General features: G+C 45.2%; 1 long non-coding RNA gene across 1 annotated transcript; it reads left to right on the forward strand.

The window, feature by feature from the left end:
* Positions 1-6,207: 6,207 nt before the first annotated feature.
* On the forward strand, positions 6,208-23,355 carry LOC142830514 (uncharacterized). Its single transcript, XR_012905818.1, has 3 exons — positions 6,208-6,332; positions 8,866-8,991; positions 23,217-23,355. It is a non-coding gene; the product is annotated as an uncharacterized LOC142830514 (long non-coding RNA).
* Positions 23,356-24,262: the final 907 nt, after the last annotated feature.

Below are 24,262 nucleotides of genomic sequence, written 5' to 3' on the forward strand. Positions count from 1 at the left end.
GATTCTTCCCGGACTTTACAAAATAAAAATTACGGCTCAGCTTTGGACAAGCAAACACAGAACAGAAACAAGTCAAGCAGCAAACATTTGTGGCTCTGGAAATAAAATTCTATTTTAAGATTTTCTTTTCCTCTCTCTAGCTCTCTCTCTTTTACACACGTGGTGCTCCTGAAAAATCAAACACAATTTGAGGTGACAGAGAAGGTAGAAGTTGAGTATTAGAAAAAAAGCAGCTCTTATTTTCTCAGACGATGCATGAAATAGCATTACCATCAAGCCCATTAAAAAACATCTCCAGCTATCTCCAGACACCTGCCGTGGGATTAACAGGACTCTAACTGGCTTTCAGCGCTGAATGTTTTTGTACTTTCATGCTGGACAGAAAACCGTATGGTTAAAAGGAGAGTTTTAGACTAGTACAATACGCCTTAGAGGGATTGGTGAGGCTTTGCATCATATCTACAAAGAAATGGGAAGGTTCCCCTCTTGCAGTGTGCATGAATCAAAAAAGCCAGATGCAAGCATAGGCACCAATGATGTAGGGGGATGTTATCTTTTTGCACTCGGCAGCAGGACTGAAATATAAGGCTAATTTACCCTAGAACACTGACTGTGAGCCAGATTCAGTTTTTACTCACATTGCCTTCAGCCCATGAGCAATTCCAGTAGCGATAACCTGGCTTTGAGTCTCTACGCTCAGACCTGGTCTACACTAGAGTGGAAGGTTGACTTAGGGTATGCAACAGCAGCTACGTTACTTATATAGCTGGAGTCGACGTATCTTAAATCCTCGTCCACATAGCGGGAGGTCAACGGGAGCAAATGCTACCATCAACTTCCCTTACTCCTCGTGAGGAGCAGGAGTACCAGCGCTTCCCCCTGAGTTCAACTGAGCAGGTCTTCACTAGACCCGCTAAATCAAACCCTGGAACATTGTTCATGGCAGCATCGATCTTCCGCATAGTGTAGACATGGCCTCAGTAACTGAAACTCTGAAGTATTCTGATCCTTTGGTGCTCTCTCTGTTTGGATCATGCCAAAAAAGATGATATGTGGAGGGACTATAGTTAAAGGCAATGTCCAAGAAGCCAGTTTTCCACCTGCAACCCCACAGCCTTGGCAATCCTTCCTTCCTCTGACCTGCCAGAGGATATTTTCACCAGCATGAAATTTTTGGCCTGCTCAGCGTAGATTACAAATGCCATGGGCCAAGTTCTTGCTCCAGATCCTTGACTGGTGTAATACAAGGGAAACCAATGCACAAGCTGAGTCCCTACCATTTATGAAGAAGAATGATACAGCCAATGGAGAATGGAGGGAAAACTGAACAATACAATAATCTGTGCTGATTAGATCTCAACTGGAGTATTGTGGCCAGTTCTGGGTATGAAATTTAAAGAAAGATGTGGAGAAATTGGAGAAAGTTCAGAGAAGAGCAACAAAAATGATTAAAGCTCAGAAAACATGAGCTAGAAGGTAAGACTGAAAGAATTGGGCTTGTTTAGTTAAGAAAAGAGAAGACTGAGAGGAGTCAAGGTAGCAGTTTTTAAATATCTAAAAGGGGGTGACAAGGAGGAGGGAGAAAAAATGTTCTCCTGGGCCTCTGAAGGCAGGACAAGAAGCAATGGGCTTAAATTACAGCAAGGGAGGTTTAGGTTGGATATTAGGGAAAAACTTCCTAACTGTGGGTATGTCTACACTACCACCCTAGTTCGAACTAGGGTGGTTAATGTAGGCAACCGAAGTTGCAAATGAAGCACAGGATTTGAATTTCCCGGGCTTCATTTACATCTTGCCGGGCGCCGCCATTTTTAAATCCTTGCTAGTTCGGTCTCCGTGCCCGCGGCTACACGCGGCATGGATTAGTTAGTTCGGATTAAGCTTCCTATTCCGAACTACCGTTACTCCTCGTGGAACGAGGCGTACCGGTAGTTCAGAATAGGAAGCCTAATCTGAACTACCTAGTCTGTGCCGCGTGTAGCCGCGGGCACGGAGTCCGAACTAGTGGGGATTTAAAAATGGCGGCGCTCGGCAAGATGCAAATGAAGCCCGGGAAATTCAAATCCCGGACTTCATTTGCAACTTCGGTTGCCTACATTAACCACCCTAGTTCGAACTAGGGTGGTAGTGTAGACATACCCTATCAGGGTGGTTAAACACTGGAATAAATTGCCTAGGGAGGTTGTGGAATTTCCATCTGTGGAGATATTTAAGAGTAGGTTAGATAAATGTCTATCAGGGATGGTCTAGACAGTATTTGGTTCTGCCATGAGGTGAGACAGAGCAGGTGAGACAGTAATCTGTGAAGGATGATCTAGACGGTGCTTCGTCCTGCGGTGGGGGCAGGGGACTGGCCTTGATGACCTCTTGAGGTCTCTTCCAGCTCTATGACTCTATGAATATTAAACAACAATACTCAGTGCTCTCCAGGCAGCCTATAATTAGAGCAGGACACTGGGATTTACATGCTACCTCCTGACAAAACGTACAACGGAGATCTTTCATAACTCCCAACTCTCCAAAAGGTAAAACATTCAGCGAGAGTGTCCCTCATCTGCAGTCTCCTCATAGCTGACCCCTCTGGAATCACCATCGTACCACTTTTCCGACGCACTGCAGATTTTCCTAGGTGATCACCCATCTCCAAACTTACCAGGCCACATGATACTAAGCCTTTGAGACATGACATACTTTGCAGACCTGAAGAACTCGCCCTTGGAACACTAAAAGCTTGTTTCCTTCACCAAAAGAAATATGGCCAATAAAAGCTGTTACCTCTCCTGTATCCTTTTGCAGATGCCACAATAAGAGTACTATTGTGGAAGGTGTCCCAAAACGGAGAAATCTGTTTTACCTATATTGTACCCAGCCACGCACACTCACAAGGAAACTTGAATTTGTTCCTGATTAATGCCAGACTACTTTTTGTGGTTAAAAAGTGAAATTTTGTGTAAAATATTTTTCCCACCCAGAAAATTGGTCTTGGCATACATTATATAGCTGTGTACATAATCTAAACCATATGCTTTGCTGTGTTTCTTTTTGGCAATTGAATTTGCTTTTTTTTTTCTTTTACTAAATCTTGAACCATTTCCATGAAAATTTTCCACTGAAAATAAGAAACAAAAAAAAAAATCCTGTTCTCTGAGAAATATTTTCAGATGTTGGGTGGAGTGGTGCATGCCTGTAATCTCAGCCTTTGGGAGGCTGAGGTTGGCAGATCGTTCAGGGGTTCTCGGTTGCAGTGTGCTTTGCCAATTGGGTATCTGGTGCCACCGACAGCAACAGTGCTGTCCTTACCGGTACACAGAATACACAGTTGTGTAGGACACCTGAAAATCTGGGGCACCGCTGGGTCTTAATGTCCACTCTCCTTTTCCCATTCCTGTTCTGTGGCTCTCCTTCCTCTGGAGAGAATCTGGTTAACGTAAAAGTGAAAAACCTGCCAGATCTATTAGCAGAACATCACACTTGTGAAAGAGTTATTCGAGTGGTAATGAAGCCATTGAACGGGCATTTGCCAACCCCAGGTCTATACTGTCCACTTCTGAATTTACTCTTTTGTTCTACAGGAGCTTAGTTTAAAATGTACTTTAAAACTATTTCATCGGTGTGTTGTGGAAAACTATGTTTAAAAAAAATCACCTCTTTCAAAAAATGTCATCTCCCTGGACTGCTCTCAGCAGGGCTGGCCCGAGCCATTCTTGCACCCTGGAGAGCGGGTGTGCGGAGCATGCACAGCCCCACCCCAGGCACGTGGCACCTGATTGATGTGTACGGGGTGCCGCGCCCCTAGGCGTGTGGCACATATGTGGCCCCGCCCCATGGCAGCAACCTATGGGGGGCTTCTGATGCAGTGCCTCTTACCACTTAAATCAGGCACCCCCCCCATAGGTTGGCACCCTGGGCAGCTGCCTGGCTAGCCCCTTCCCCCTTAATCCGGCCCCGACTCAGGCAAAAGGGCACCAGTTTCATAGTACTGTGTAGGGCCCCATAAGTCCTAAGGACGGCCCTGGCCAGCGGGTGGCTGAAGGATTGGCTAGAAGAACACAAATGCCATAGTGTGTTCGGCACTTTCTCCGTTAGAACATATTGATCACAGTGATCCAACAGGAAAAAAAAACCATGTTTCTGGAACAGCTTTTCTTCTTGTTCACCATTTTGCCAACCATAACACTATAGCAGGGCTACTCAACACGTGACCCATGGCCCACATGCAGCCCGCAGCTTGTTTGTTTGCGGCTCACAGTGCAGTTTGAGTTTACACAGGGCTCAGCACGTGGCCTGTGGGTGGGACCCTTTGAACATGGACTCCACTGGGAACACGCACCACAAAAGTGAAAGATGCAAGCGGACGGGCTGGCTGGAACAGACGGATATGGGAAGTCGGCCTTCTTAGCCCCCAGGGAGGAGGTGCTGGGAGCACCAACGTATTGTGTGAAAGAAGCTATTTGCATATATTTACCTATATATTTGCACGTACATGCAACCGCACTTAAGTTGCAGCCCTCGGCGTGTGCTGTGAGTATCATTGTGGCCCTCGGGGCTTTGAAGTTGAGTAGCCCTGCACTACAGAGAAGATTTTTTTAAAACAAATTTTTGAAACAAACGTGCCAAGACCAGGTCGAGTCGTGAAATGCACGAGAACAGCCTTCAGGCGGCTGGGGCTCTTAAAAAATGAGCTTTGGGAATAGTGAGCATAAGCCTGCACAGTTCTGTTTTGACATTTGAATTTTTACATACTTTACGAGGCGTATCAATATTAATGTCAGACATTTTAATTAGCATTAGAGATACTTGCAGGTGAGCACTGGATGGAAAGCCAGTGTAAAATCACTTTGCTAATTAAATTCAACTGCATATTTTCTTCACCTGAAGGCACATAAGTAGATCTTGTTTGTCAAATCCCTCTCAGCCAAATAACCACTCAACTAATTTCAAATTAAATAGCTTATTCGGGATTTGAAACGATTCTTCCTCCCCAGGGAGATGTGGTTGAACAGTTTTACAGTATCCTCTGAGGATATGTTCCTGACCCTCCCAGCTGGCAAAATAACATTCCTTTAAGTGAAAGTTGCTGGATTGACAGACCTGGACTGTGCTATCCTCCAGTTATCTGCACAATAGAAACACAAGTTTATTCCATATCATCAAAGCAATATACCAGGACCTGACTCGGAAGGTCGACTCACTGGTTCACTCAGTCACTCACTTCCTGCAGTGACATCATTCATGGCGGCCAATCAGGGCAAGGGGGAACTGGAGAGCTACACAGCAGTAAACAGAAAACTGTCTGAGATAGTTGGAGACGATTGTAAGCCAAGCAGTCCATTTGGTGCACTCACAGCTAGGGTCCATCTTCAAAGCAATGACCTAGAGCGGGCATGGTCTGTCGCCTATTATAGATTCATAGCTTTTCAAGCCAGAAGGGACCCTTTTGATCCTCTAGTCTGACCTCCTGCATAACACAGGCCGGAGAATTATACTGCATCAAGCCCTAAAATGTCAGGTTGAGTTAGGGCACCTCATGTTGACTGGCATTCAATCTTAGTTAAAAACAGGAGAGCCCCAGGAGTGGTCTACCCCATGGTGTACAGATTGGTATCAGAAAGAGAGAACTAAGAAAAGTTTTTAAAAAAACCCACATGCAGTAAAAGAGAATCTTTCACTCAAAATCCTACCCAACAGCCCGACTGTGATCAGGCTTACGAGAATTTGCCAGTAAAGCTAATCAAGGCGGCTGAATCCCTAGAAGGCCTATTGGCCACTGAGACACATCTAGGTTTGCATTTACAAAGCAATGACATAACAGGACTTCTGGGTTAGCCTAATGATGGCGGGAAAAAATCAAAGGAAGGGTTATTTCAACATCATCCTTTGGATATTTAATCCAGTGTTGGTAGTAGTCTAGTGAGCATTCACCTGCTCCTGTATTTTTCATGCCCAGGACTTGTAAGGCTGTCTTAGATACTGGTACAAAAAAGTTCAGCTAGTAAATACTTAAACTCCCCATAATCAACAGGCAGCCAATGCACTACTCCATGGCCACTCTGAAAGTGATCCATGCAGGGCAACCATTACCCCTCCTGGGAGACACTGGAGCACTAGGGAGTGGGAGAAGAGTGAAAGTTCCTGGAACTATTCCGTTTCCGTTTCCATGGCTGCAGTGGTTCTCAACATTCCTCACACTATGATTCTATGGTATGGTGAAAATAGGCCACTGACCATCCCTGTTTGGCATATACAGAGAGATATGCCACCCTGTTTTCAGCCCCAGGTGGAGAACGTATCGAGTGTAACTCCAGTGAAGCCAATAGAGCTAAACTGCCACCGTAAGTGAGCCCAGTCCTGTTGTGCCACGGACGGTGGTTCACCACAAACAGGGGAGCCAACAGCTCCACGGGCCTCTGGGCAAGGTGGGAGGGGCCCGGTGCCTCTCTCCTGGAAGGGATGGGCACCCCTTTGCGCTGCCTGGAGTGTGTCGCACCCGCCGCAAGCCCTCAGAGGTGACTGGAGTGCAGTGCTCTGGCAGCCATTTAAAGGGCCCAAAGCTCTGGCCACCATCACTGATGCAGTAGCAGCAGTTGTAGCTAGGAGCCTTAGGCCCCTTTGAACCGCCCCTTTGAACCGCCAGGCCCTGAGGCAACTGCTCCCTTCCCCACCTCCCTGTCAGTGTAACTGATCAGCTCCCGCTACAACCTCTCACGCTTTCGGAGTGGTCAGATCTAAAGTTCAAGGTCAGCTCATTGTCAACATCCCAGTTGAGTTAGCGATCCAGAACCAACTCCCTCCACCAGGGCGGGTGTGGGTGTGGCCTAGGCGCTGATGTAGGCTACCAATCCCTGCGTGTACACAGCACCTTCCTCCTCCAAAAGGTGTAAAGTGTGAGATGCTGAAAGGGAAAGCGACTTGCCCAGGGCTGATCCTCCCCTTTAGCTTCCCAGATCAGAGGCGCTCTCAGTTTTCTCTGGTTGAAGACAATGCGTATGGGTCACCACGCTGCCCTCAAATTCTCACCCACCTGCTTCTGTGTGGAGAGCCCATTCGACTCCCAGTAGGCCCAAATCTCAAGTGAAAGCAGGTTGCGTTCTGCCTCTGGCACTGCGCTACATCTGCCAATGGGAGGTAGGTGGGGAGAGGGGTGGGAATTCCTGCCATAGTCCTATCCAACCCAGGCTGTAGGAATACAGGAGCCAGCTCCTCCTCTCGGCTCCCTCCATGCTTGTGGGAAGTAGAGCTGTCCTATCCATGCTCCGGCCATGCAGGAGGGGGCTCCATACTTTCAAAGGACAGCCATTTGTGGATCCCTTCCATCTTCTCCACTGCTCCCTGCCGTGACTGCACTAGGTGACGTATGAAAAAGGAATGTCAGGGCCCTGTTGCACAACCCAACACGCCAACTTTTGAGTTGGTTTAAAGTGGAAGAATGGCATTGACGTCCAAAACGCTATTCCAATTGACACGAGCAGAGAATTTGGTGCTTTATTTGGAAGGTCGTACTCTCTTCTAGATGCCCACAGACACCAGTGCTTTCGATTCCAGTTCTGCAGGATGGACCGCCACGGTCCGGCACCTTTGGGACCTGACTGGTGCTGAATAAGGGAATTTTCCAGACCTGTCACCAACCTCCCAGGCACCCGCTGGCTCCGCTTCTGGCCCCAGCCGGCCCCCAGTGTCTTCAGCCGTATGTACTGCTGGCCCTGGCTGGACCCCTCAGCCCTGAGACTTCTAGCTGAGCTATTGGGAACCTTGCCATGCTGTGGGGCTCCTTGTGCTGCCTAAGCTCCTGCCACGCGCCTGGGTGCACTGCCGGTGGTTCATACAGAGCCGCTCCCTGTAGCGATGTGTTACCAGTCGAACCCAAAATTCTCCCTAAGTAGCACATCGTGGCAGGGAGCAGCTCTGTACAAACTAACAGGCTGTCTGAGCTCCCTGCTGTGGGGCTCCAAGCCATGCCCCCCAGACTCCCTGCACCTCCTGAGCCCCTCTCACAGGACTCCTGGCTGTGCCCCCGGAGCTGCCTGCACTGGTGGAACTCTCTGCTGCAGGGCTCCTAGATGCATTGCAGGATTCCCCGCATTGCCTGAGCTCTCTGGCGCTGTGCTCCCCATGTTTCCTGAGCCCCCAGCCCACCACAAGGCACCCTGCCCCTGGACTCTCTGGTCCAGGAACATCCGTGGTCCGATAACTGGACCAGAGAGTCCCAGTTTAGGGAGGTACAACCTATGGAAGATTGGCTACAGTTGTTGTTTCCTAAAAAAAACTGTTATTCTCTAAGGCTATGTCTACACAGCAGCGTTATTCTGGAATAACTGACATTCTGAAATAACACAGTGCGCATCTACATGGCAAGCCATTATTTCAAAATAATATTGAGCTGGAGGACATCTAATTCCGACTCACAGTAACCCTCATTTCACAAGGAGTAAGGGAAGTTGAAGGAAGAGGGTCCTTCCTTCCTTCCCTGGTGTGCAGATAGCGCCAAAGGCCGAATTAAACTATTTCAACTTTAGCGACGCAATTGACATAGGTCACGTTGTGTAGCTTAATTTGACTTTAGCCCTGCTGTGTAGACAAACTCTAAGCTGCCACAGAACCCCTCGTTCTATTGGGGATAACTGAACCATTTCATTTGAAAACCAGCTCCCTAGCCCACCTCTACATTTTCCAAGTAGCATCCTTCATTGCTAGTGCTTCATTATTTTGTGCAGTGAGTGGTAAACTTCTAGATCATAATTCATCTCTCTTATCCTTTGCCTATGGCACGAATCAGCACCTTGCAGAAAAAACACTCGCAGTGTGACAGAGAAAGAAAAGTCTCCCACACCCAAGGAGGAATAAATCTCTCCTTGTTGATTTTGCTAGGCACCAGAGCTCTGCACTTGCTTCTGGGGCAGTCACGACGATTGCGGTGATATGTACAGACACACAGTAAAGTCTCCAGAGTGATACTGCTTTAATCACTTCACCGAGGAAGAAAAGCATGCGGCAGTAAGTTGTCATATCAGCAGCTCAAGAGTAAAAACCAGTGAAGCAAAGCTAGTACGGGGGAGATACTGCTCCCTTATGCGAGAACTTTTCTAATTGAACACCTAGTTCTTTTTAAGTTTGCATCTCATTAGGCTACTCAGTCACGACAACAACATGGGAGGTAAATGAGTCACTGGCCCAGCCGTGTTGAATCATGCATTGCCCCATGGGAAAGTGGAAGGGGGATTTTCATACATCATTAGAGCACATTGAGTGATCTGCAACAAGTCAACGTGAAAGGTTAGAAATTATATAAATCAATCTCCCTGAAAGGATTTGATCCTGCAAGGATACGAAAAACAGGCTTGGGGATAGTAGCTGTCAATCACACTGAAGAAGGTCCCAGAATTCTCCTGTTTCAGCAAAATGGATAATTCACCTCACTCAGCAAACCCTGGGGATTGGTTAACTCACAAGGTCCTTTATTAGGTTACCCTTCATGGCCTATGTATGTGTAGGCGGGGCTTGCACTGCACAAATTCCTGAGCCTTACGGCTTTGGTGGATGCAGTGGAATGTCTGTCAGTATCCCTGCATTCCCAGGGAGGTATTTATATACAAATCCATGTTGCATTTTAGATGATGCTGAGGTGGATGGAATGAATCCCTGGCTGCAGATGATATGTCCATGGATTCATTCCACCTCAGCGTCATCTAAAATGCAACATGGATTTGTATATAAATACCTCCCTGGGAATGCAGGGATACTGACAGAGGCATCCCACTGCAGCCACCAAAACCATAAGGATCAGGGATTTGTGCAGTGCAAGCCCTGCCTACACATGCATAGGCCATGAAAGATAATCTAATAAAGAACCTGGTGAGTTGCACTGACAGCTACTTAAGCAGATCCTCAAAAATGCTGAAATCTAGATCCTACTGAAGTCAATGGGAGTTTTCCCATGGACTTCCAATGAGTCAGGATTTCACCCCAGGTCTTTACTACCTGAGGTGAGAGTAATCACATTAGCTATCAGAAGGCAGCAGGTTCTTTGGAAGCAGGCACCAACGGGAGAGATGATCATCTGCACCAAGCGAACCTAATGCAAGAACCTAATGAGACCGACCTAACGATGTCCATTCAGTAAGCAGCAAAAACAATTCTCAAGTGACGGCTGGGTTTGTAGGCTGCAAAAGCTCTCCAGGCAAACAGGGCTTGGTTGCACTTTGTGCTTTTCACAGGGCCTACTGGCTAAGCACAAACTTACAAAGATTCATGGCAGGCTGGGATTTGAAGCACTGGCGCCTGCAACACATCTGAATTCAGTGAACACAGGCCTGCCTAGCCCCCCCTACTGACATACATCCAGAAGTGCAAGAGGCCAAAATAGGTAAGAGGCCAACTCTGCCTCAGTAAGCTCATTAGACCTGCACTTGGTTAAAACACACTGGATGCAAGACAATCTGATTACAAAATATGAAACTCCATCCTTGGGTGCATAGAATCATGGAATATTAGACCTGGAAGGGACCTTGAGAGGTCATCCGATCTAGTCCCCTGCTCTCACCACAGGATCGAGCATCATCTACTTTGTCCCTTGTAGATGTCGATTCAACCTGCTCTTAAATATCTCCAATGATGGAGATTCCACAACCTTCCTAGGCAAGTGATTCCAGTGTTTAATCACCCTGACAGATAGGAACTTTTTCCTAATGTCCAAACTAATCTCCCTACCCACAATTTACACCCATTGCTTCTTGTCCCATCCTCAGAAGTCAAGGAGAACATTTTTTCCTTTCTCCTCCTTGTAACACCCTTTTAGATACTTGAAAACAGCTATCATGTCCCCTCTCAGTCTTCTTTTTTCCAAATTAAACAATCCCAATTCATTCAGTTTTCCCTCATAGCTCATGTTTTCTAGACCTTTCATCATTTTTGTTGGCCTTCTCTGGATCCTCTCCAATTTCTCAACATCTTTCCTGAAATGTAGTGCCCAAAACTGGACACAATACTCTGAGGCATCCCCCAAGCACTTATTGATATAAACAAGCACAACACTCCATGTACTCCTCATGGTGGAATTTGGCTCTAAACTGCAGGCAGACTGAACTCTTGAATTCTGAGTCATTCAGCTCTACAAACACGTTCACAAATTTCATAAGCATTTATGAAATTCTGGGGTGTGTCTCTAACTGTCACACACACACACACGACCTTGATCTTCACAAAAACATTTTATATGAACATTTTCCAAAAGACGCAACCTAATCATCTTGGTACCCATTCCTAGACCCAACAACTAGCCCACACTGCCTCTTGTAGAGAAAGATATCTGTATGTGAGTGCATCAGACTTGAATAAATTTATCCCCAGAACACCGCCCCCTGAGGCAAGGATATGTTATTATGCCCATTTTAGAGAAGCTAAGTGATTTGCCCAGGGTCTCACATGGAAGCTGTGGCACCAGATAGAACTGAACCCTGGTTTTCCAAGCCAGTGGCCTAACTACTTTCTGTCCTTCCTTTTCTTTTCCCTGTTATCATGAATCACTATGTTTTGATGAACACTCGGACCAGAGCTTTCTAACCCCGATAAGACTCATGCTCCAAAACAAAAAGAATGAAATCAGAAGGCAGAGAAGAAGACTATGCATCTTGCAAATATTCCTTGTTTGTTGCCTCCTTAATTTGAAAATTAGGATTAATCAGAAATCTCTTTTCTCTGCTCATGTGTCGTGAGAGTTCATCTCATGCAATGAACACGTGGGCAAAGGTTTTCCAGTGCACTTCCCCTCAAACATTCCTGAAGAACCAAAGGGTCTCGCTATAAACATCCATCAAAGATGACCAAAGAATGTATCCTGGAAGATAGACCATGAAAGCGGCCATCTTCTGTGTAGCATAGAACGATCTTCTGTGCCCTAAATGATTGAACGCAGTGGTGATTTAGATGCATCTTGAAAACCAGCTGGGTATGCGATGGAGCCAAAGGCAGCAGTCGCGAAAGAGAAATGTCATCCTTTGTGCCGGCAGATTGCTGAAATAGGCCTAACTAAACATTTGCTGCTTGCTTACTCATTTGATTGGAGCTTTATAAAGACCATAGTGAGCTAGACAATGTTAGAGGACTCTGCAAATATTCTCTTAGTTAATGTTGCTGTAGCCATATGAATCCAATAAAAGATATTCTTACCTACCTTGTATCTCTTGAGGTCAGAAGATGGTTAGATAGATCACTTTCTATCAGAGAAGAGGTCAGTATTTAAGGATAACGTTATACCAGTTTAACTGAGAGTAGTTAGATATGAAATCCTGATTCTCAAGCCTGTGTAATCACTAGACTGGTTGAACGTTTAGAAAATCCTCATGACATGGAATTGAAACGTTCTGTAGTAACACCTCCATTCCATCAAAACTTTGGGTGGCAACCAGTCCATCTGCCCACGTGGTTTTCTATTACTCTGGGCACCCACCTCATATTTTTATGGGCTGCCCACTTCCTAGAGAGCCACCTAAAGCTAGGTCTGCACTATCGCCGTTTTTTCGGAAAAAGCGACACAAAGCGTGCGCAGCAATTTGTGTAGCTTTTTCTGATTGCTTTTCTGGAATTGGCTTTTCCACCATTTGGCTCCATCTAGATGAGGTTAAATGGCAGAAAAACCTCCTCTTTCGGAGGATGCCTTATTCCTCATAGAACAAGGTATACAGGGCTCCCCGAAAGAGCAAATGCATTCCGTGGATGCCATGGAATTTTTCCGGGATACCAGAGATATCCCAGAAAAACCCCACAGTCTAGATGTACCCTAAATAGGGAAACCAATACCCAGGAAAGCAGCTTTTTGGACAGTAAGATGAAACATTCTGCTTCAGTTCGCCTGTATTGGAATTTTCCTCTGGCAAATAAAAAACCCTAGCAACAACAACAACAACAAAAGAGGGTTGGACATTGCAGCCTGATTTGGGATTCATTATTTTCCAAAACTCAAAGGGTACATCTAGACTACAGGCTTTTGTCGATACTGTTGACAAAGCTTCTGTCGACAAAGAGCATCTAGACTACACCCAGTTCTGTCGACAAAGTAAACCACTTTGTCAACGTGACAGTGCAGACGCAAAGGACGGTGTAGATTCAATAATGCCTTCTGTCAACAGAACTCTGTCGACAAAAGGCATTATTCCTTGTAGAATGAGGTTTACTGCCAGTGATAAAACTGCCGAGTTCTGTTGATATTATGTCAACAGAAATGGGCAGTAGTGTAGACGTAGGTATAGTTTTATCAACAAAAGGCCACTTTTGTTGACAAAACCCTGTAGTCTAGACACACCCAAAGTGTTCCCTAGGAAGAAAGTTTAATTTGCCCTCCAGCTGCAATGCAACCACAGGACTGCCGCCTTTTGCAGCACCCAGGGTCTGATGTTTAACCATTGACATGAAAAGCCTTTCCCCATGTTGGAACTCTGTGGTAGCATTTTCCACACTCACACTCATTTCAGTGTGGTGTAAATGGTGGCCCAAAGGAGGCAATGAAAAAAAAATCAGATGTCAAAGTGCTGAAATGGGACCTGCCCTGCTAATAGTTTCAAGAAGGGGCTTCATAATCACCCATAGCATGACACAAAACGCACCTCTCTTTCTGTCACACCTAAGCAATGCCTCAGGATTCTGACTGCACATAGCTGTCCAGTCTATTTCTCAAAGTCACTTTACCACGCCGGCTGGAAATCTTAAATAATGGTCGTGTCAAAATTAATGTAATGAATCCATGTTGTGCATAAAAAATGGTGCCAAATTAGCTCTTCAAAATTAGTTTTGTGAGCAGGGCTCTGCCAAGCAGCTTGGAAGCCTAATTGGGGAAATTATGACCAAGTAACACAGTGTTTGTGGGTGCTCGTTGCGGATAGGCAGATGTTTTCAAGTCACAGTATTTGGGAGATGACTCTAGGGAAGAAATTCTCCATTAACTCCAGACACTCTAATGTAGAGTGCTGGGGTCAACAGATAGGCTATGTCTAGACTGCAAGCCTCTTTTGAAAGAGGCTCTTTCGAAAGAGGCTCTTTCGAAAGAGAGCGTCTAGACTGCACGTTGAACTTTCGAAAAAGCGGCTTGCTTTTTCAAAAGAAAGCATCCAGTGAGTCTGGATGCTCTCTTTCGAAGAAGCCCTATTTACATTGAAGAACGCCTTCTTTCGAAAGAGGAACTTTTGAAAGAAGGCGTTCTTCCTCGTGAAATGAGATTTACTGCCGTCGAAAGAAAAGCCGCGTTCTTTCGATTTAATTTCGAAAGAACGCGGCTTGAGTCTGGACGTAGGTGAAGTTTTTTCGAAAAAAGACTACTTTTTTCGAAAAAACCCCTGAGTCTGGACACAGCCATAGTGATCAATGGCTTGATGTCTGGTTGATGGTTGGTATCAAGCAAGTACACCAAAGGGCAGTTCTGTGGCTGGTTTTGTTCAACATCTTTATTAATGACCTGGATGAGGGAATGGATTGCACCCTCATTAAGTTCACAGATGACACTAAGCTAGTGGGAGAGGTAGACATGCCAGAGGGTGGAGGTAGGGTCCAGAATGACCTAGACAAATCGGAGGTTTGGGCCAAAAAAAAAAAAATTCTGATGAGGTTCAACAAGGACAAGTGCAGAGTCCTGCACTTGGGACAGAAGAATCTCAAGTATTGCTATAGGCTGGAGACCAACTGACTAAGCAGCAGTTTGGCAGAAAAAGACCTGGGGATTACAGTGGATGAGAAGCTGGATATGAGTCAACAGTGTGCCCCTAGAGCCAAGAAGGCTAGTGGCGTATTAGGGTGCATTAGGTGGAGAATTACCAGAAGATTTAGGGAAGTATCAGAGGGGTAGCCGTGTTAGTCTGGATCTGCAAAAGTGACAAGGAGTCTTGTAGCACCTTATAGACCAGTGGTCCCCAACCTTTATGGGCTCCCGGGCGGCCGGGGGCGGGGCCGCGCGTCCTGGGGCACGCCAGGGCCGGGGCCGCCCGAGCCCCTTGTGCCGTGGGCCTGGGGCTGGCGCCACCACCCGAGCTGCGTGCTTGGGGCCGGCACCGGCGCCGCGCGCCCGCATGTGCCCCGGGGTTGGGGCCGCCCGAGCGCCGCGCACCAGGCGCCTCCAGTGCGCCGGGGGTGGGGCCAGCCCGGGTTGTCGGCGGGCACCTACAAATGCCCCGGTGGGCGCCATGGCACCCGTGGGCACTGCGTTGGGGACCACTGTTATAGACTAACAGATGTATTGGAGCATAAGCTTTCGTGGGCAAAGACCCACTTCGACAAATGCATGTAGTGGAAATTTCCAGAGGCAGGTATAAATATGCAGGCAAGAATCAGGCTAGAGATAACGAAGGAGACCTAGGGAAGTGACTATTCCCATTTATTTGGCACTGGTGAGGCCACATCTAGAGTATTGCATCCAATTCTGGGGCTCCCATTACAGAAAGGATGTGGACACATTGGAGAAAGCCCAGCGGAGTACAACATAATGAGGAGAGGGCTGGAGCACATGACCTATGAGGAGAGGCTGAGGGATTTGGGTTTATTTAGTCTACAGAAGAGAAGAGTGAGGGGGGAGTCGATAGCAACCTTCAACTTCCTGAAGGGAGGTTCCAAAGACGATGGAGAAAGGCTGTTCTCAGTAGTGACAGATGGCAGAGCAGGAAGTAATGGCCTCAAGTTGCAGTGGGGGAGATCTAGGTTGGATATTAAGAAAAACTTTCATTAGGTGGGTGGTGAAGCACTGGAATGGGTTACCTAGGAAGGTGGTGGAATCTCTATCTCTAGAAGTTTTTAAGTTCCAGCTTGACAAAGCCCTGGCTAGGATGATGTAGTTGGAATTGGTCCTGTTTTTAGAAGGGGAATGGACTCAATGGACTTCTGGGGTCTCTTCCAACCCTATGGTTCCATGAGTGATACCAGCCAATTTTCTGTAACTGTAGTTGTATGCCAGTTTCAGTTCAAATGGAGCTGACTCGTTTTACGTTGGTTGAGTGTGGTGAATCCAGATCCATGGTGTACACCTACAGCTGTTAAGACAACTAATTCAGACTGTAAACTCTTTGAGGAAAGAATTGCCTTTGAAATCTCCTCTGCACAGTTCCTAGCAGACTGAGGTCCCTGTCCTAAGTTTACTCTTCTATTTGCTTCTGTAACCACCAGCAGGTGGATTTGAACCTGGAACTTAGTACAAGAACCTCTGCAGCTTGAGCTATAAAGCCAGCTGGCTCTCTGCTTAGGTTGTAGAGCTCACTCAGTCATATCCTTTTGCTGTAAGCAGATTAAGTGCCACCAGATGAGATAATGAACCACACCCACTAGGTGTGTGGGTTACACTATCGCAATACAAATAAATTAAAATTTTTTTGGCTAAAACAACACAAACCAACACTGATAACAGATCCTTCCTGAGAGGCTGGTTTTGTGGTACAGGAAGGGGACTAGGACTCAGGCGATCTGGGTTTCATTGTGAAACACAAACCAAGTTTCCTATGTGATCTTGGGCAAGTGGCTTAGGGCTTGTCTACACTGACTTCAGTTTGGCTTATAGGTGTGTGAAAAGCAGTGCATACTGAAGTACTGTGCTGTAACTCCCCCGTGTGGCTGCTGTAGGTGCTAACAGAAAAAAAATCCTCCTTTGCATTAATATAGCCCTGTTTGAAAGGACTACATTCATGCAAAGTAGAATGGGGTGCACACCAGGAATGACCCCATGGGAGAGATACATTGACGCTCTTTGTTGTGCTTTGCTATTCACACATTCCTTGTCCAAAAGCTGAGGAGATGTAACTAGGCTAATCACTCTAACCCTCAAGGCAAACTCTTACAAGGGTATCAGAATATTTCTTTTCTCCCACCCTTGATCTATTGAGGTCATTATGGGCCTACCTGTGATGTTATCAGAAGTCTCAAGAGAGAGGCAGATTAGTTGGTTATACCAGGAGCAGAGAGGAGCTTGATTGTGGCCTGGTCTACATTATGCAAGAAAGTTGACCTAAGATATGCAAATCCAGCTGCAAGAATAGCATAAATGGAGCCGATATACCTTAAGTCTAATTTCTGCAGCCCACCCACTGTAGGAGATCGATGGGAAAAACTCTCCCGTCGACTTCCCTTACTCCTCACTACCCCATGGAGTACTAGGTGTATGGAGGTGCCCTCAGCGGTTGATTTAGTGGGTCCTTACTAGACACACTAAATTGAACCCCGGATGATCAATCTCTGGAGTGTCAATCTTGGGATAAATGTAAACCTGGCCTATAAGTATAACAGATATGAGAGAGAAAGAGAGAGAGAGAGAGCGAGCACATGAGAACGCTAGTTTTGAGTTGACTCAACATGCATTTTTTATTTGATTTTTCTCTCCAAAACAAAAAGAAAACCCAAAACGCCTTCCAAAACACTTCATTCAATGCAAAACAGTTATTTTCTGTGTTTTGTTACATTTAGCTTTCAGGGTTTGTGGGGTTTTTTTTGTTAGTTTGTTTTTTTACTTTTAATAAATCTTATTAAATTTCTAGATGAAACATTTCAAAATGAAATGCTGAATTGTTTCACTCTGAAAATCTCAGACGGACATAGTTTGACTCTCGTTTTTCTCTCTTTTTCTTCCCCTGGTGGAAACTAGTTACTGAATTTGATCTGAAACCATATTGCTTGGCGATTAAAATCTTCATGCAAAAAAATGTTGCCCAGTTTTGATTGTGACACCCTGTATTAAGCCTGATTTCCTCCCCCACCCCCGCTGGAGAGGAAATCAGGCTTATATGTGATGTCTCATTTATGCCAGCTCAATGCACACACTTCTTGCTCTTAAAGATCCACTTCTTGTGCACCTGTATAATGGGGCTAGGGAGACTAGAACCACCAGAGAGGGTCGTCTCCCCTCACCTCTGCATTGCTACCAGCAAAATAGGTATCCTGTGAAGGGAAGCAAGGCAACATGTATAATTGTGGGGGTTTTTGCATAGGCATGTAGTCAGCATCATGATTACGGCATTAGAGGCAAGCTCTTCAAGGCAGGATCAGTATCTAAGGCCAGTTGACATACTTAGACCTACTTACCATGTCTGCCTTGTGGTAAGGACGAGGGGAGAGGTTCTCTCATCATCTCTACCTACTCGTGTCATCCTGGTGAAATATCGGAGTTGATGGAAGAACACTTGGAGGTCGATTTATCATGTTTAAGGGAGTAAGGTCTAAAAGACCCTGATCTTATCTGGAGACTAAGGCTGAGATCTGGAAAAGTATTTAAGCATCTCACTGCAGCTAATTTCAGTGGGAACGAGATAGCTAAATACCAGTCAGGACTTCCTGAACCTATGTGTAATGCTGTAATGAACAAAATCTTGAAGGAATCTAAAGATCCCACATGGAAGGCACAAAGTGCTGTTGTGATGACTGAGAAGAAGGACACACCGCTACCACACACACTCAAACAGAGGAAGGAGGAGGAGATATAAGCAGAGGGGTGCAGTTTGGAATAAATCCTTACACTTTGTCAAACCTGCTTTAGCACCAGAAGAGTAGGATTCCGGTGGGTGTCTGATTATCATCTGTGAAAGTCAGAAGAATTGACATCTTAATGAGTTTCTGAAAAGGGGGCTAAAATTAAAAATGATCACTGAATGTGAATGATGATTATGTCTTTTTTCTTTACTCCCTGCCCCCAAAACCAAACAGTCACTAGCATGTGGGATATGAATAATTAAGAGATTAAATTTAGTCTGTGTTTATGATCCGTTGAGGGAGAAAAAACCCACAACCTCCTCCACCTACACACACACACACACACAAAACACACACAACTCACACACTTCTTTTATGGCTTCTAAATAAATTCAGCATCGGCTTAAACTATTAGGGGAAGTTAAATCAAACTAATTAGGATATTAAAATACTTTGTGCATTTCCAATCACTGGTTTATTGCAGGTCTGGCTCTTTTCCAAGGAACAATAATAGCATGAATACATTAGAATGTTTCTTTGCCTTTAATATGAAAACCATTTGCTCATGAACAAATGATTGATAAGTTGCATTAAATCCCAAAGCAGATCCATTTGCAGACATGCCCTGGAAGGGTAAAATTTTATATTCATAAAACATTTAACAATATATACCCTAACTATATTAAAAATACAACAGTGATTATGTCTATTAGAAATATAGCTTCAACTGATTTCAGTGGGAATGAGGTACTTCAACTTTTTGGGGAGTAATTGCTAGATTTCCAAAGTGGGGGAAGAGGCATTATTCTGGGGAAGATTATTTCATTGGCTTTGAAACAGGTTAGAAAAAAAGAAATCAGACTAGAACCTAGATGGAAGTGAATTGAAATTTACAAGGAGGCATTTGCAGTCCTCCCTCCTTAGTGACCACCACCTAGCTGTTGAGTCCATGATCTTTCAATTTTCTCTGATTTACTCTACACAGAAGCGAAACGTAGCCTCCAGAATTTAAAGTGAGCTGGTACAAGTGGGTACAGATGTGTGTGTATGTGTAACTAACTGGTTGGCAGAGACTGTGTCCCTTGTTTCCCTGAGCCAGAGAATAAGTCTCCTCTAGCCACCAGCTAGAATGCCTGCTGTGTGCACGTACACACACACACACACACACGGCTGTGAATTGATTATACGGGACTCGATTATGATTTTAGGTACAGCTTTAGAAAGGGAGAGGTTGGAAACTCTAGGAAGTGCCCTCTGAATTGTGATACCCTCTCAATTTTCATTCCTGCCCTGTGAGCAGCTGCAGGTAGTAATTTAGAAGTAATCTTGAGTTATTGTCCATTCACTCCTCAGCCATGTGCTCTGGAGTGGATAAAGTAGGCAAGGGGTGGCCAACCCATTTAACAAAAAGAGCCAAAACAACGGCAGAAAAAATGCAAAGAGCCACACCAGAATTGTCAAGCCAAAAAAAAAAAAAAAAAAAAAAAGTCAAGCCAAGAGCAAAAAAAGAAAAAAAAGCCCCCCAGAACAGAATTGTCAAGCAAAAACAAAAAACATTTTTTTTTAAAGTGGAGGCTGCCTCTTTAAGACAGCCGCCATCTTGAGCACCATTTTTAGATTGCCGCAGCTCCGACCTGGGAAACAGAGAAACCGGGGGCCAGAGGGTGAGCCAGCATGGAGTGGGGATGGGGCAGGGTGCAAGAGCAGCTTTGTGAGCCACAATTTTGGGAAGCAAGAGCCGCATGTGACTCACAAACCACACGGGTTGGCCACAGCTGAAGTAGGCGATCAGTTGGACTTAGCTATGTGTTCCTGCCTAAGGTAGCCTGCACGGGGGTTTTCTGGCTCCCCCCTGGGTAAGGGCACAACCTAGCCCTTATAGTTTATGGACTTGCACGATTCCAGGTGCCCTCAGTGCCTAATGAAATCTGTCTCAGAGGGGTAGCAGTGTTAATCTGTAAGGCTATGGGTATGTCTACACTGCGGCTCTATTTTGGGATACTTCTGGTAGCCTGAAATAGCTATTTTGCATCTTGACAGTGCACCCCTTATTTCCAAATATCTTTCAAAACAGGCACGCTATTCCGACATCCCTGAAACCCTCATTCCATGAGAATGAAGGGACATTTCAGAATAGTGGTGTATAGACAGCTCCAAATTATGAAATAAGCTATTTCAAAATAACATCAAAATAAGCTACACAATTTGCACAGCTCAATTTGCATATCTTATTTTGAAGTAAGGGTGCAGTGTAGACACACCCTAACTTTAAAAACATGCGGACCATTTTAACCTGCCTGGGTGTCAGCCGATAGTCAGGGCAGTGTGTGTGTGTTACACCCGAGTCTTTAACTGCTGGGACACAAGGCCCCGTTGCAGTGGGCAGTCTAGGAGAGACTGACAGGTGCCCCGAGAAGTCTAACATCTGTGTCTTTTACTGCTAGGACCGAGGTCCCGTCGCGGAGGGCAGCCACCAGGCTGACAGATGCCCCAGAGTTTATAGGAAGAGCTTATTACATCTCAGATTTTAACTGCTAGGATACAGGATCCCTTCGCAGCCTAGGGAAGACTGAGAGATGCCCCACCGGATCTGTTCCCTGGGAGGGACACGATCCAAAACGCCCAACCTCTTCCTATACCTGTCTCTTATGACCGGCTGAAATTCTTTTAAATTGTGCTTGGTTCTGTTACAGCAACTGCAGGAGTCAGGTTAAAGCTTAAACAGTTGCAGGTTTATTACAGAAGCTTATAAATCCAATGGTTACAGTGGCTATAGCTCTATTTCTTAACTGCTAGCAAATATAGATCTTAAAAATGGTTACAAAGAAAATAAAGATAGAAAATAGAAATAATGGTACCAAGTGACAGCTTAATCTTTAAAGAGCTTTAAGTCTATGTATACACTTACGACAAAGGACCACATCCAGGTACAGTTTTTATCCCCTTCTGTGCCTCTCGACTCCAGCGGTTCAAGCCAGGGCCGGTCCCTCAATTCCTAGGAAAGACGAATACGAGGTGGGCATTCCCATGGAACCTCGGGAGGTCAATCGTCTAACCCGACCAGCAGATAGATGGTAGATTGACACTCAGAGTAAATGTGCTGCTGGACCCATCTTTATACCATAGGGGCCCGAATCCTCTTTCTTATCTAAGATGCCAAATTGTGTTGGTTTGTCTTTGTGACGCCAGTTCTTACAAGGGAGTTTCAAGTTAATTTACACTTTCAAGAGAGATAACTAAACTGTGAGTACTGGACATTTTTTTTTACTGGGCGAGAGATTCCTCCCCCCGCGGACGGCTGTGTGTTTGTATCAATATGGGTTTCAGTCAAGGGCACCCCATGGCAGCCTCTTGGTCAGCAATTGGCATATCTCTGTTTACAGCCATTCAGGGTCACAGCAGCCTGCATATCCGGGCCTTCTGCTTACTGCTCTGTGTGCCCTGTATGCTCCAGGCAAGCAAAAATGGATGTTACAGGGGGGTTCCTGTCTGGCTACATTGGGCACTCGTGTAAAAGAAGCCATTCTTCTACAAAGGAATTTCACAAGCCAACTACAGAAAGAGAGTGCAGAATTGACCTTCATATGAAAATTTGACACTGTTTCCGTTGGCCTGAACAAAGACATGAACTGGATGGCACATTATAAAACCTTACATTTAACACCTTATTGACATCAAAATCTAAGTATAGGATTTCTAGTTCTAATCTTTTTTCCTCCACTCAAGCTCATCTGAAGAAGTGCGTTTTGCCCAAGAAAGCTCATGATACTATATATATTTGTTACTTTCGAAGGGTCTCTCTACACTAGGACATTATTTCAAAATAATTAAATTCAAAAGAATAACTCCCAAAATAACAAAATCGAAATAGCATGTCCTACTACAGGGGAGCCTCAAAATTAGTCTGAGGCAGTCTCTGTTATTGTGGACATGCTATCTTGACTTAGAGCCCCAGGAAGCACTGGGGAGTAATTACTTCAAATTACTCTCAGGAGTAGTTATTTAGTGTGTCCCTACTGCTATTCCGAAATAAGTTATTCCCCGAGGAAAGCAGAGTACAGATTTTGAAATAACCAGCCTGTTATTTCAAAATAATTGGCTGGATAATGTGGACGCTCTGCTTAATATTTCAAAATAAGGGGAGTTCCTAGCGTAGACCAGGGCTAAGGATGACTCATTGTTTCTACTGAAATCAGGGCAGTTGTAGTGAACGAAGCTGTAATTCAAACAGAACTAAGCAAGACAAACTTAAGCGGGACAGAAGAATGCTCCGCAGTGCGCGCTCTCTGCAAACACGTCCAGCACCATGGCAGTGGGAACTGCAGCTCACCCTCCCCCTTCCCCCCACCACAGAGGGCAACTGATATTGGCATTTAAATCCCCACGTTCTTAATTTAGACTCCATAACTGATCCCCTTTAAAATCTGTTGCCTCTCTCATAAACCATCACCTAATGCGATGCTAATCCGCTTCATTTCCATTGCATATTAGTTCTATGGAGAATGGTATTAATTAATCCCTCATAAATAGAATTTAGTGGCTGTGTAGCACAGCGGCATGACATTAACATGGCAATGAGCTGCCAGACCATCACTTCCAATTTTGGGTTAAGTCCTATTATGTTCCGCAGCATGGACACTGTGCACAATTCATTTAGTTCCACGTCCTCTCAGCTGGTGTTCTCCTAAGCTAAAAAACAAACGACCTTTTAGCCCAGTTCTTTTCAGAACACTGTGTTTTCTCTGCCGCGGACCTTACATTGTGCTTGGATTACTCATCGTTCTATTTACCCGCAGCTAACCACCAGTGACCTTACTCGGAGGGCCAGCTCCCAAGATCACAGCGGTGGCTGTGGACACTCTCCCAAATTGGCAATTAGCAGGAAGATAAAGCAATACCGTTGGCATTGTAAACTGATACCATTTGGAAATAAACAATAAATGAATGCATTAAGAATAATCAATTCATGAGTAATTAATAGACATAATTCCATTCCCCTTTCACAGCCACTGAAAAAATCTGGTTCCTTGTAGTCTGAGTTAAGCTTACCTGTCTGCTAATTCTTAATTCAAAGGGTTGTTACATTTTCTATGCTGCCTAGTGCACAGGATATCGGCCTGGGACTCCCAGGTTCCATTCCTGACTCTGCTACCGACCTGCCAGGAGACCTTGACCAAGTCACTTTACATATTGGTGCCTACTTCCCCTCCCATCCTTTGCTTCCCTTCTTTATCTAGATTATAAACTTGCTCAGGTCGGGTCCTTCTTGTTTTGTGGCTGCACAGCACCTAATAAAATCGGGTCCTGGTCTATTATTGCGATTTCTCAGTATGACAATAGAGCTACTGAAATCTAAATAATGACAAAGGTATGTAATTCCTTTCCCTCCTTGGAGTGGATCTATCTTTTGTTCCTATCACCTTAATATGTAGAATCATTTCCCCCTTTTTTCTACTGAGAAGTGAAGAACTTTAAACAAAGCAAACTTGAAATGTTTTGGCCTTAGGCCTGGTTATCCAGTGACAGGAAAGTGTACGAGGTGCTGTACTGATATGATGGGTAAGTGACACCTAGAGGTATGTGATTCTACAATACTGGGTCTGTACATTGTTCTGCCTCATCCCTATTTCTATTCAAAGTTGCACTGCTTAAGCCCCTGTGTGGACACTTTCAATCTGATTTAAGACAGGCTAAAATAATTTGTTTTAACATGTTTCCTTGCTCAAGTAAAACTCACTCAACAGAAGTTTAAACTGAACTCAAAGGCTACAGCTACACTGAGTTTTGCCGAAAGAGGCAATGCAAATGAACCACGGATTAGCATTTTCTCACACTTCATTTG

This window comes from Pelodiscus sinensis, chromosome 8, assembly GCF_049634645.1.
Source record: "Pelodiscus sinensis isolate JC-2024 chromosome 8, ASM4963464v1, whole genome shotgun sequence".
Taxonomy (NCBI): domain Eukaryota; kingdom Metazoa; phylum Chordata; order Testudines; family Trionychidae; genus Pelodiscus; species Pelodiscus sinensis.